This window comes from Maniola hyperantus, chromosome 3, assembly GCF_902806685.2.
Source record: "Maniola hyperantus chromosome 3, iAphHyp1.2, whole genome shotgun sequence".
In the NCBI taxonomy this organism is placed as follows: Eukaryota; Metazoa; Arthropoda; class Insecta; order Lepidoptera; family Nymphalidae; genus Maniola; species Maniola hyperantus.
The window spans coordinates 17329097-17341389 of record NC_048538.1 but is presented as its reverse complement, the minus strand read 5'-3'; the positions used below and the strand labels follow the sequence as shown (position 1 = coordinate 17341389).

Sequence of the window (12293 nt, the reverse complement as noted above, 5' to 3'; positions counted from 1 at the left end):
GTCGCGCACCACTGAACCCTGCCCCATATTGTATCAGATAAAAAAAACCGGCCAAGTATGAGTCAGGCTCATGCACTGAGGGTTCCGTACCACAGTCGTATTTTTTCGACATTTTGCACGATAATTCAAAAACTATGATGCATAAAAATAAATAAAAATCTGTTTTAGAATCCACAGGTGAAGCCCTATCATATGATACCCCACTCGATATAGTTATCTTACTTTGATAATAATTGAAAATACTAATTATTAGTTCATGACCACAATTTTTTTTTTTTTGTGTGATTTAACCACAAATTTACGGTTTTCAGATTTTTCCCCTAATGTCTGCTATAAGACCTACTTACCTACCAAATTTCATGATTCTAGGTCAGACCCTATTTGATAATTGAAAAATCAGCCATAAGTCAACTTAGGAAAACTAAAGTATAGCAGTGTGCATTTTTATCGCTGGCGTTCAGACTGCAAGTGTACTGTGTAGACGCAGGAGTTGACCACGGGTGTCCAGGCGACGTCATTATCCAATCGGTGTCTGCTCCCAATTGGATAATCACTCCTCGCTCCTCTCGGCCTTCCGTGTGAAAGTTCATGCCGTGACTCAACACTCTACTGGCAATCGCTTTGCATTTATGTGACCCTGGTAACTTCGCGATTTAGGTCTCTTCGTAAGATGAAATGAGGTATTTAGGACACATCATACACAATCCGTTTCATCCAGATCAATAACCATGCGTGCTGGATATGCACAAAGATTTTTCGTATCGCGAAAGAACTGAAAAGTGCCTAGGATAGATAGGCGGTTCACCCGCTGTTCCCGACAAGTAAAGGTCACCCTGTTCAAAGCCTACTGCCAGGCGCTCTACACCTCTCAGCTCTGGTACGACTATACTAAAGCCACTTTTGACGCTCTCAGAAGTCAGAGTGCAGTACAACAATGCGTTTCGAGCTCTGCTAGGGCTGCCGTGGAGGTGCAGCGCGTCGGGTATGTTTGCGATGCACAGGGTTGACGACTTTTATGCGGTAATGCGTAGGTCTAGGGCAGGATTCATGTCAAGACTGCATACTACTAATCTAATAATAATAGAAATGGTAAATATTGTTTATACATATTGTAATTTTTAATTATTATCAACAGGTTTTTCTTTTATATGGGTCCCCCCAGACCTGAAATAAAATATTTTTATTTATTTATTTTTTATAGATACATTTTGTACGCGGTAAACTGGTGGAAAGGATCTAATAACTTTTTTAAATAGATATAACGAGCAAACGAGCAGGCAGGTCACCGCCGGTCATGAACATTTGCAGCACCGAGGAACTGCCGAGGAACTGCCGGCCGATTGTTGGTGCGCCCCTTGAATCCTTGTTGTAGTCTAGTGGAAACTTGCTTGCTTGATTTTTGCTCGTAATAAATGACCATTATTACAAAATAATCACGATTTCGTAATACAGGACCTGGTATTTTAATAGGATTTCAGAGAATCGAAGCCTTCTATTCATTGACAGCAAGCTTGCGTGTAGACAACAATCTGATAAACGTTTGAGAAGAAAGTATTTTGCTCCGAGTTAAATGGACAGAAATTCTCTTAAATAGATGCCTAGAGATAGTAACCGGACCAGGGCTTTATTGATCTGAATTGAATGGAAGAGAAATCTGAAGATTCATTGAAAGGAAAGGCCCTCCAGTGAGTGATTTTATGAATAGTTTAAATCATTTACTCCCAAAGCTTATATAAATAAGTTTGCCTGCAATAGCGATGATAGTAGGTAAATTTATTGCGACTTGAATATATCTACACTAGCTTCTGCCCGCGGCTTCGCCCGCGTGGCCTACAGGAAACAAATGGCATTTTTTTATTTTATTTTATTCAGAAACAAACATTATAACAGCAGGACGCGCACCTACTTTTCAAATTTCAAGTAATTAATATCAATAATTAAAACTGCCCCATACAAACGTTAATCCCCTTTTTTTGGAAAATCCTGAAATATGTATTTCTTCATTTGTGACAGAAAACCCAAATACAAATTTTCATGCAAATAACTTGAAAAATGACAGACTTTCATACAAACTTCCATCCTCCATTTAACCCCCTTAGAGGTGGAATTTCGAAAAATTCTTTCTTAGTGGATACCTACTCTTTAAAAAGAATAGACGCTCCAAATTTCATGTCTTTAGGACCAGCGGTTTAGGCTGTGCGTTGATATATATGTCAGTCAGTCAGTCAGTCAGTCAGGACTTTGAATTTTATATATATAGATTAAGATTTTTTTTAAAATTGGTTTTTAAAACGACTTCAAAGGATGGATTTAAGTTTTAAAAAACTTGATGCTACAGAAAGCTGCATTTGAAGCATTGAAGGCTTCGGCTGGTGGTACTCGAGTATTAATGTTATGTAGGTTGTATATGACCGGCGACTTGAGTGATTTTCTTGATAGATAGTTTGCTTAATTTTGCAAGTATGTAATGTATCTAACCCGTACCTACTGGGTAGTGGGTAGGTAGTTAGGTACTCGCAATCAGCTTAGCGATTCAGCACGGAAATGCAGCAAGCATTCTTGGAACGATTCCACGCAGTGCATGATTCGTATATCAATTATTGCTACTACTTACTACTTACCTAGTCAATTTGCTTCACGTTATTTGGACGACCCAGGGCCAGGGCGCACAACAACCAATCACCCGCATTTATACAATCGACTCAAGATGGCTTCCCCGCAACAGATCACGTGACTTCCGTTCCAAAGGTCCTAACCTAACCTAACCTAACTGCAATATTAACTTGATTAGGGCACAATAATTGCTATTGCAACCGCCAACCACTCAATAAAAATGGCGACCTAAACACAAAAAGCATTTAATAGTCGGTCAAGTTTCGAGTCGGAACAAGACTAGCTTAAAAACCATCAACCACCCGCATTTACACAATCGACTCGAGATGGCTTCCCGCAACAGATCACGTGACTTTCGTTTCGTTCCAAAAGGCGGCAACAACAAGTGCGATAACACCTATTGGTATTTTTAATATGTTCAAACTCAAAACATTTGCTACACAGCGCGGCGTGGGGTTTTCTAATATTTGTATGCAAACTGCAAAGGCTGTAAAGCTACGACAAACACTGGCCAACAAATATTTGCTGAAACTTGGCGAAACGCACGTGGCCTGTTTACCGCGATCATTGCGTCCACAATACTTTGAGTTGAAGAATAATCATGTTGCCTATCATCATGATCATCCTATCGCCATCGGCCCACTAATGAGAACGGGTCTCCTCTCAGATGATAAAGGCTTTTAGGTCATAGTTTGCTACGCTGGCTCAGTGCGGATTACTAGACTTCACATACCTTTGAGAACATTATGGAGAACTCTCAGGCATGCAGATTTCCTCGCGATGTTTTACTTCACCGTTAAAGCAAAGTTAGAGGAGCGTGCCCGAACGCGACTTACAAGATCGAACTCCCGACCTACCAAAAAAAAAAGTGCGACGTTTTAACCACTAAGCTATCGCTGTTTTTTTCATACAAACATACATACATACATAGACTGTTTAATACACAACCCTTCTTTTTGGATTTGCCATAGTCAGGTAAAAATGTAAAAATTACCAGAAACGGTTATTTTCAATATGGAGGACAGTTAAATGTAAAGAAAATATTCTCAAACGATTTTATTTATAAAATTCGTCCCGTCAACATAATATTACGAGGGGTATCTCCGCCACTCCTTCCATACAAATATAGTTTGGCTCTAATTTGAATACTAACCAATAAACTTCAATTGAATTTTGTAGATACTTTTTAGGAACTAATATCTATGTCTTGTGTTTTCCAGCTTTCCGTTAAAATAATCAGTTTCAAAGTTACACACAAATAAACCAATTCAAGTCAAGTCAAATAATCAAGAAAGAGTTTACATACAAATCTTTAAATCTGTGCAATACAGACATTTACATACATATACTACTTTCTAGAACATGTATATAAAATTACATCGAGTTTGATCGATTAATATCCAAATGCAAACCAAACTACGTCAAAAACATCGCACAGTGCACCTCCTCGTATAGCCTATAACGTAATATAGTAAGTATAGAGAGTAAACTCTCCATCGACTCGTCCACAAAAACATCTACCGCAATTCCAATCAAAAAGTGTTGCAGTGAAAAAGCTCAGCAAAAAATTAAACTCAAATTGGATACGCGCACAATAATTGCTTCAATTTCACGGTGGCGCCAAAACCGCTACTTGTAGATGATTTTTTTTTTAATTTTACGTACCTATTAGGTCAATGTTCTCTCGCCAGTCTACCTACCTACTTATCGCAAAGCTAAATAAATATAAAACGATGCTGAACGGTTTCTTACAAACTGGTATGAGATAATAATATGCGGTACTTTGTATCTAATGACACAAAGCTAGCTATTTAGTTGCTAAGGAATGTTGAATAAAAACGGAAAACGACAGTAAAAGTGCTTGCGACCGTTGTAGTAGGATAGCGACATAATATACAAGTTTACATGGAAGTTACTCATATCACGTATTTTATGTTTTTTCGGTAAACGATTTTTGAAAATAAATCACGTAACATCTCGTGATTTTTTATCTATATTAATTGCCAGACATACCTACATAAACTTTAACATAATTTATGACGTATGATTTTTTACACCAATTGTTATTTATTAGGCATAGTCGCTGATCGATCCTCCCTGTGTTGGGCTCTCTCTCTCTTCGTGTGACTCGCTTCCTCGTTTCTAATTCCTAATACGCACAGCGAGTCGATTTCGTAAAATCTGCATCAATCATTATTACAATCTCAATTGTTCTGATTGGCTGAATTTGTGCGATTCTTGTTGCAACAATGCACTGTAGCCAATAGAGAGCGAGCATCAACCAATGACTGGTGATAGCGATCGTGACATTGTAGCTGTCATACTACCGCAATCGCGCAGCTACATAGAATATGTAATACCCTTCTGCTTCCTCCGCTAGCTACGGTATCAAGATTAAGCTACATCATCACCTACTATTTGGTGTGATTACAGTATAAGACACAGTTAAAAAAAGTTCAAACAATCTGAGTGATGACGTGATGCAACACAACATCACTAGCATAGCCTCTACCAATGTGGCCGATCATTAGGGCCCTCGCCCACGGCGACTTTTTGTAGCGATACAGTAGCGATGCTGTCGCGCGTCCGTATCGATACAGTCGCGAAGCGGTCGCTAGCTGTGTGCCCTTGCCCACGGTCTCAGATTCAGTCGCGATGCAAACGCGATATTGTCGCGCTTCTGTGTCGATGCAAACGAGAAAAAATGTTGCACTGATGCTCGGTTCTCTATTCACGCGCCACCCTCCCTCCGTTCTTCCCCCGATGTCATCCGACAAAATCGCACGTTTGCATCGATACAGTCGCGATGCAGTAGCACGTTGCAAATGCGACTAACACGCGTTAGTAGTGATGCTGGCGTACGTTTAGTAAACGCGCGACAGCATCGCTACAAAAAGTCGCCGTGGGCGAGGGCTCTTAGTAATGGCATTTTTTGCTGTCAGCTTGAAAGCTTAGATCTGCACTAGGCAAGACTTCTAAAGTTAAGTTCTAGGTTCTAAAAAGTTAGTTTTTAAGTTAGTAAGTTCTAAATGCGCGCACGTACGAGTGATGGATTTCAGTTACAAAGAAAAGAACACGGAAGTTGTGCTCATAATAATATTGCTATTCACAACTGTTTTAATTTTTTTTGTTGCATTAAAACTTCACTGCGATCTCACTTGATGGTAAGTGATGATGCAGTCTATGATGGAAGCGGGCTTAAACTCATACTCGTTTATCGGTTGCTAGTTTCTACACGGCATCGTATCGGATCGCTACATTGCTTGGCGGTACGGCTTTGCCAGTAGGGTGGTGGACAATTTAGAAATCATGAAAATTGCCCCTACTGGGAATCAATTATCGAACCCGGGACCTCCCACTGGAAGCAGAGGTGATTGTAATTTTCACATAATACTGCAACTATTCATGTAGATTGTAGAATGTCACAGTATAGAGCGCGATTATTCATAATATTGTATTTCAAATTATCAACTTGTCAGAGCCGCGTAACCGTTGCCGTCGCGCACCGTGTGCCCAAGCCCTTATTTATATTGCAGACGAGACTCGTCTAGCGAGTTCCGACTTGATAGAGTCCTTAGAACTACACCTATATGGTAATGTGAGCAAAAAGATAATGTAACATAGAAGACGGGTAAAAAACAAACGCGCTATAACGACCCACTACAGCTATTGCCGCAGAAGATATAATAGTACTACTAGCTTTATACATGAACATTATCATTAGAAGTATAAAAATAGACATTTCTAATACAGAAGCAGCTGCAAACGTTTCAAGAATAATAATACAAAAGCAAATAGGTATTATGAAGAAGTTTCAAGAATAATGCCGTACTAACTAGGCACCTATTGAGATTGCTATAGAAAAGTTATCTATTGAATTGAACCCATTGAACCCCTATATAAAAGGTCTTTCGGAAAGGGTCACTGTACACATTGTCAAAAATAACTTCTATATGGAATTTACCCTTAAATCGTGACAAATTTGGCAGTTAGTAAAGAACTGCCGACAGAAGTGAAAACTTTAAAACTATTAATAACAGTGTGTTTTTTTGGTTCATCATCATCATCATCACACGATAGACATCCACTGCTGGACTTCTTGCGCCGCCTAAACGGAGCGGCTCCCTGCAACTCGTCTGATGTCGTCCGTCCAACTAGTGGGGGGGTCTTCCAGTGCGAGGTCGCCATTCCAGCACCTTGGGACCCCAACGTCTATCGGTTGTACGAACTATGTATGTGCCCGGCCCAATGCCGCTTCAGCTTCGCAACCCGTTAAGCTTTGTCGGTTACTCTAGTTCTTCTACGGATCTCCTCATTTCTGATTTGATCACGTAGAGAAACTCCAAGCATAGCTCTCTCCATCGCCCGCTGAGTGACTCTGAGCTTTCTTATGAGGCCCATAATTTTGGTTGCTAAATGAATAATTGTAGACCGTAGAATCAAATACGTAATCGTCAGTAAAAACAAAAGCTTAGCTGAGCTTTGTTTGAAAAGCTGAGCTCCGCAGGGATGAGTGGTGTTATGTAGAGATAAGCCGGGGATTATCACAACACGTTCGTTGAGTGATTCGCCACAGAACGTTGCTTTTGTCGCATGAATAATTAATTATGTTCTTCATACAAAGTTTCTAATGTATCTACATGAAATCTATAAATATATAAAACGAAATGGTTACCGACTGCCTGATTGATCTATATCAACGCACAGCTCAAACTACTGGACGCATCGGGCTGAAATTTGGCATGCAGATAGCTATTATGACGTAGCTTAGGCATCCGCTAAGGATTTTTGAAAATTTAACCGCTAAATAGAGGTACGAATTTGCGGGCATGAGCTAGTACATGAGTTTTCATGCGGCAAGAAAAGTGAGCAGTACAGTTTTCAAGCTTTGATTTTTATGTACAACTTTTTATAGACTGTGATCTCAAATTTTTCAAAATGAATTTTTTGGAGTTATTTGCGTTTTAAGATGAAGATCTTAAGAAAACCTGCCTGAGAATTCTTCTTAATATTCTCAATGTGTGTGAAGTCTGCCAATCCGCACTTGGTTAGCATGGTAAACTATGACCTCATCAACCGATAGACGTCCACTGCTGGACATAGGTCTCTTGTAGGGACTTCCACACGCCACGGTCTTGCGCCGCCTGGATCCAGCGGCTCCCTGCGACTCGTCTGATATCGTCCGTCCACCTAGTGGAGGGTCGTCCAACGCTGCGTCTTCCGGTGCGAGGTCGCCATATTCCAACTCTTTGGGACCCCAACGTCTATCGGTTGTACGAACTATGTGCCCATTGCCACTTCAGCTTCGCAACGCGTTGAGCTATGTCGGTTACTCTAGTTCTCCTACGGATCTCCTCATTTCTGGTTTGGACTCTGACCTAAACTTCTCTAATTCTGAGAGGAAGCCTGTGCTCGAGTAAACCGGCGATGGGTTGAGATGATGATGATGATGATCTTCGAACAGGAGTACGTAGACAACAAGTAGGCAAACCCTTAGACCAATGTTAGATCGAAACAGGTCCATATCTCGATGATTGCGATCTGCGCATAGTCCGGCCTGACTCATCCCGCGTGATCGCGCGTTTTTGCGCGTTTTTGCGCTTTTTTACGTTTAGCAACAGGTCAGACTAGATCCGCCGTTTGCTTACATTGCGTACATTGCAACATTGAGATAATGAGGACGTTGCTATGAGAAGGATTTGCACATTCGATGTCGTGTATAGAGTCTCTACCTACTGCGATTTTCGTGAGTATTACGAGTGCCTTAATTATATTAGTATCACGAGATGATACCCATGACGTTCGTCAGTTGTTAGGATTCCGTACCTCAAAAGGAAAAACGGAACCTTTGTAGGATCACTTTGTTGTCTGTCTGTCTGTCGATCTGTCAAGTAACCTACAGGGTACTTCCCGTTGACCTAGAATCATGAAATTTGGCAGGTAGGTACATCTTATAGCTGACATTCGGGGAAAAATCTGAAAACCGTGAATTTAGGGTAAGATCACACAAAAATAATTAAATTGTGGTCATGAACTAATAATTAGTATTTTCAATTTTCGAAGTAAGATAACTGTATCAAGCGGGGTATCATGTGAAAGGTCTTCACCTGTAAATTCTAAAACAGATTTTTATTTATTTTTATGCATCATAGTTTTTGAATTATCGTGCAAAATGTCGAAAAAATACGACTGTAGTACGGAACCCTCTTTGCGCGAGCCTGACTCGCACTTGGGCGGTTTTTTTTTCAGGCTGCGCCACAGGGCTGCGCATATTTAACAAACAGACAACAGCATAACAAATAGTAAGAATTAGCATGACGCGAGTGCAGCGAGGCACAATGTCAGATTCGCCACAGACACACAAACACACAAACACAACAATGCGCATTGTCTTCGTGTGTACTGTAACGTCCGTCACACTCCGCTCACAAGTTGACAAACATTGCTGTTAATATGTAACTAAGTATATTGTTAAACTTTATCTGTACTTAAATCCATACAAATATACCTACCTAAACTATAAATGCGGAAGTGTGTCTGTCAAATTCAAATCAGTTTTTAGGGTTCCGTTCCTTAAAAGGAAAACGGAACCCTTATAGGATCACTTTGTTGTCTATCTGTCTGTCTGTCTGTCCGTCTGTCTATCTGTCTGTCAAGAAACCTACAGGGCACTTCCCGTTGACCTAGAATCATGAAAAGCAGGTAGGTAGGTCTTATAGCAGACATTAGGGGAAAATATTTTCAATTATCAAAGTAAGATAACTATATCAAATTGGGTATTATATGAAAGAGCATCACCTGTGGATTCAAAAACAGATTTTTATTTATTTTTATGAATCATAGTTTTTGATTTTTCGTGCAAAATGTTGAAAAATGGACTGTACTGCGGAACCCTCGGTGCGCGAGCCTGACTCGCACTTGGTCGGATTTTATTGAACTAAGGTAGTTAGATAAATTAATAATTTCTTATAATGATAATCAGAAATGTCTGACAATTCAAATCAGTTTTTAAAAATAACCTTACAATACATTTCGATAGATTAACGCAATAGGCAGTGATGAGTTTACAAAAACTTACACGAGGCTGAGTTGCAAATTTCAGTAGGTACTAGGTAGGTAGGTATATTGTCAATTTAGCAAGACGTGCAGGCGCAGGTTTAACGTCCTCTGCGTTGTCAATGACCCACTTAGCTTATTGCTGGCCTAGCCTCACCAGTCAACCCTCACACTTAACAATCAAACTTCCATGCCATTCTCATCCTTTCCCAAAATGTACTAAGGCCTAAATCCCTATGAACAATTTTGAAAATCGTTCCATGTTGTCAACTGTAAAATTAATTTGAAGTTTGAACAATTGAAACTGCAAGCCATTGTCGTCTTTCCCACGTGGACCGATGGATCGGTTTTGCATGAAGATGGTCAGTGACCGGTAAACTTATGGCAACTAATTACAAAGCATTATTATCGCAATTAGATGCGAAATGATTCGCGGATTACCAATGATGTGGTTATCTCTATCATAACTCTATGCGGATTACTGAATATTACCTAAGTATAACGGTAGGTATTTTTATTAGAGTTCCGTACCTCAAAAGGAAAAACGGAACCCTTATAGGATCACTTTGTTGTCTGTCTGTCTGTCCGCCTGTCTATCAAGAAACCTACAGGGTACTTCCCGTTGACCTAGAATCATGAAAATCTGAAAACCGTGAATTTAGGGTTGCAACACACAAAAAAAATTAAATTGTAGTCATATCAAGTGTAGGGTATCATATGAAAGGTCTTCACCTGTGCATTCTAAAACAGATTTTTATAATTATTTTTATGTATCATAGTTTTTGAATTATCCTGCAAAATGTTGAAAAAATACGACTGTAGTACGGGACCCTCATTGCGCGAGCCTGACTTGCACTTGGCCGGTTATTTTAGTCTAAGTTCAATAGTTGTCTCTAGGGGTCTAGAGAGACAACTAAAACTTAAAACAAGACTAACATTTTTGAGAAAACTCAATAGATTGAGTTTCCTCAAAAATGTTAGTCTTATAGTGTCTCATTAGTCATAAGTTACTGTAATTAGTCAGTATTGACGTAATAGTACTAGGCCTTGAAGATTCCTCTTCCTAGTTAGATTGTGATTTGCTTTAATTAGTTTTATCCAAATGCGTTAGCGTGAATTAAAATAAAATATATCTAAGTGTCGTGTCTAGACAGACAGACAGATAAGGTAGCTATTTTCCTAATTTTCCTTCTAGAGGAGCGAACAGAATTCGATTTCTGGTGCTAACAAATCTGCTTCTCCTTTCAATACAGAGTTTTTTTAAACACTAGCACAGTACACGGCAGAAAGTAATGTACATCGGCCTTTAGAATGACATTTCGTCTTTGCAGAGCATTGTTTCTGTCACTCATACCTACCTATATGACGTTTTATCGGTCTCAACGACAGAGACAACGCTCTACAAATCTGTTATCTGTATCTAAAGGTTGATCTACATTACCTAGCTTTAGATCTAGAGACTATCAGCATCACTTCACTCTCTCATAAATGACTCAATAGAACAAATAGGTAGTTAGGTACTTTTCTTTGTGGACAACATCGGGAAACCATTCCGTGGTCATTTACTCCAGACTCTTATCTTACGAATATCTCATGTTGTTATGGAATCAAGGTCCGATTTTCGTATCGAATCGGATACTTTAATGAATCGAGTGTCAGTTAAAATAAATTGCAACTGAATGACATCATAATTCATAATATTGAAACATCGAAAAACGGACAAAAAATCAACTAAATACATATAAGAACAACTTCTTAAAATAAATCATCATGATATTATAAATAATTCGCTGGAACCAGTTAGACATTTTAATAAAATAATATGTAATAGGCATTCAATAACGTCACTCTTAAATTCTTATTGTACGTAATAAAGTGTATCGTATGGAACATAGCAGTATTTCGAGTCAATTGATGTAGCTGAGGTGTCCGAGTGGTTAAGGAGTTGGACTTGAAATCCAATGGGTTCTACCCGCGCAGGTTCGAATCCTGTCCTCAGCGAAGATGTTGTTTTTAATTTTTTTTTGATATTTTTTTAGAGTATAATGAAATTTTATAATCTATAGCATGTGAAAGAAAGTTAAAAATAAAAAAATGTAAGAATACATGTTTGTGACGTGTTTAATAATAATTTTATAATTGACTGCAATTAAAGTACCATGTCTGCGTACTGTATACTTATCGATGACATTGTTCACGTGATTTCATGATTAAACACCATAACAATGCCATTAATAACGTTATTTTTACCTTCATTGTCTACAAGTTCTTAGAATGTGAAATGTGAGCCCACGTAAAAAATGCCTGTTTCAGGTTTGCGTCATGAAAAATACCATAATATGCAAGATGTATGTATAATACTATACGTGACAGGAACTGAATATGGGTAATAATACCTACAACCTATCCAGAATTAAATCCATAATGATAGTTTTTGATTTATCGTGCAAAATGTCGAAAAACTTAAAATCCCGTAGGCAAGCTTTGATTTCACGAGCATAAGTAAGCCAGTGATTCAATGAAGTAGACAAAGTATCTACTTGGTACTGCTAGGTCATGCCTCATCCTCGTCTGCAGCGAGTGACCTTCGGAGGAACGAACGAGGAATTTGTAATTGACCGAAA

At 39.1% G+C, this 12293-nt stretch overlaps 1 protein-coding gene and 1 non-coding gene across 2 annotated transcripts in view; one reads left to right on the top strand and one right to left on the bottom strand.

The window, feature by feature from the left end:
* LOC117996172 (uncharacterized) overlaps positions 1–12293 on the bottom strand; it is a 63280-nt gene that overhangs the window by 29292 nt on the left and 21695 nt on the right. The window lies entirely within an intron of this gene.
* Positions 11589–11670, top strand: TRNAS-UGA (transfer RNA serine (anticodon UGA)). Its single transcript has one exon. It is a non-coding gene; the product is annotated as a tRNA-Ser (tRNA).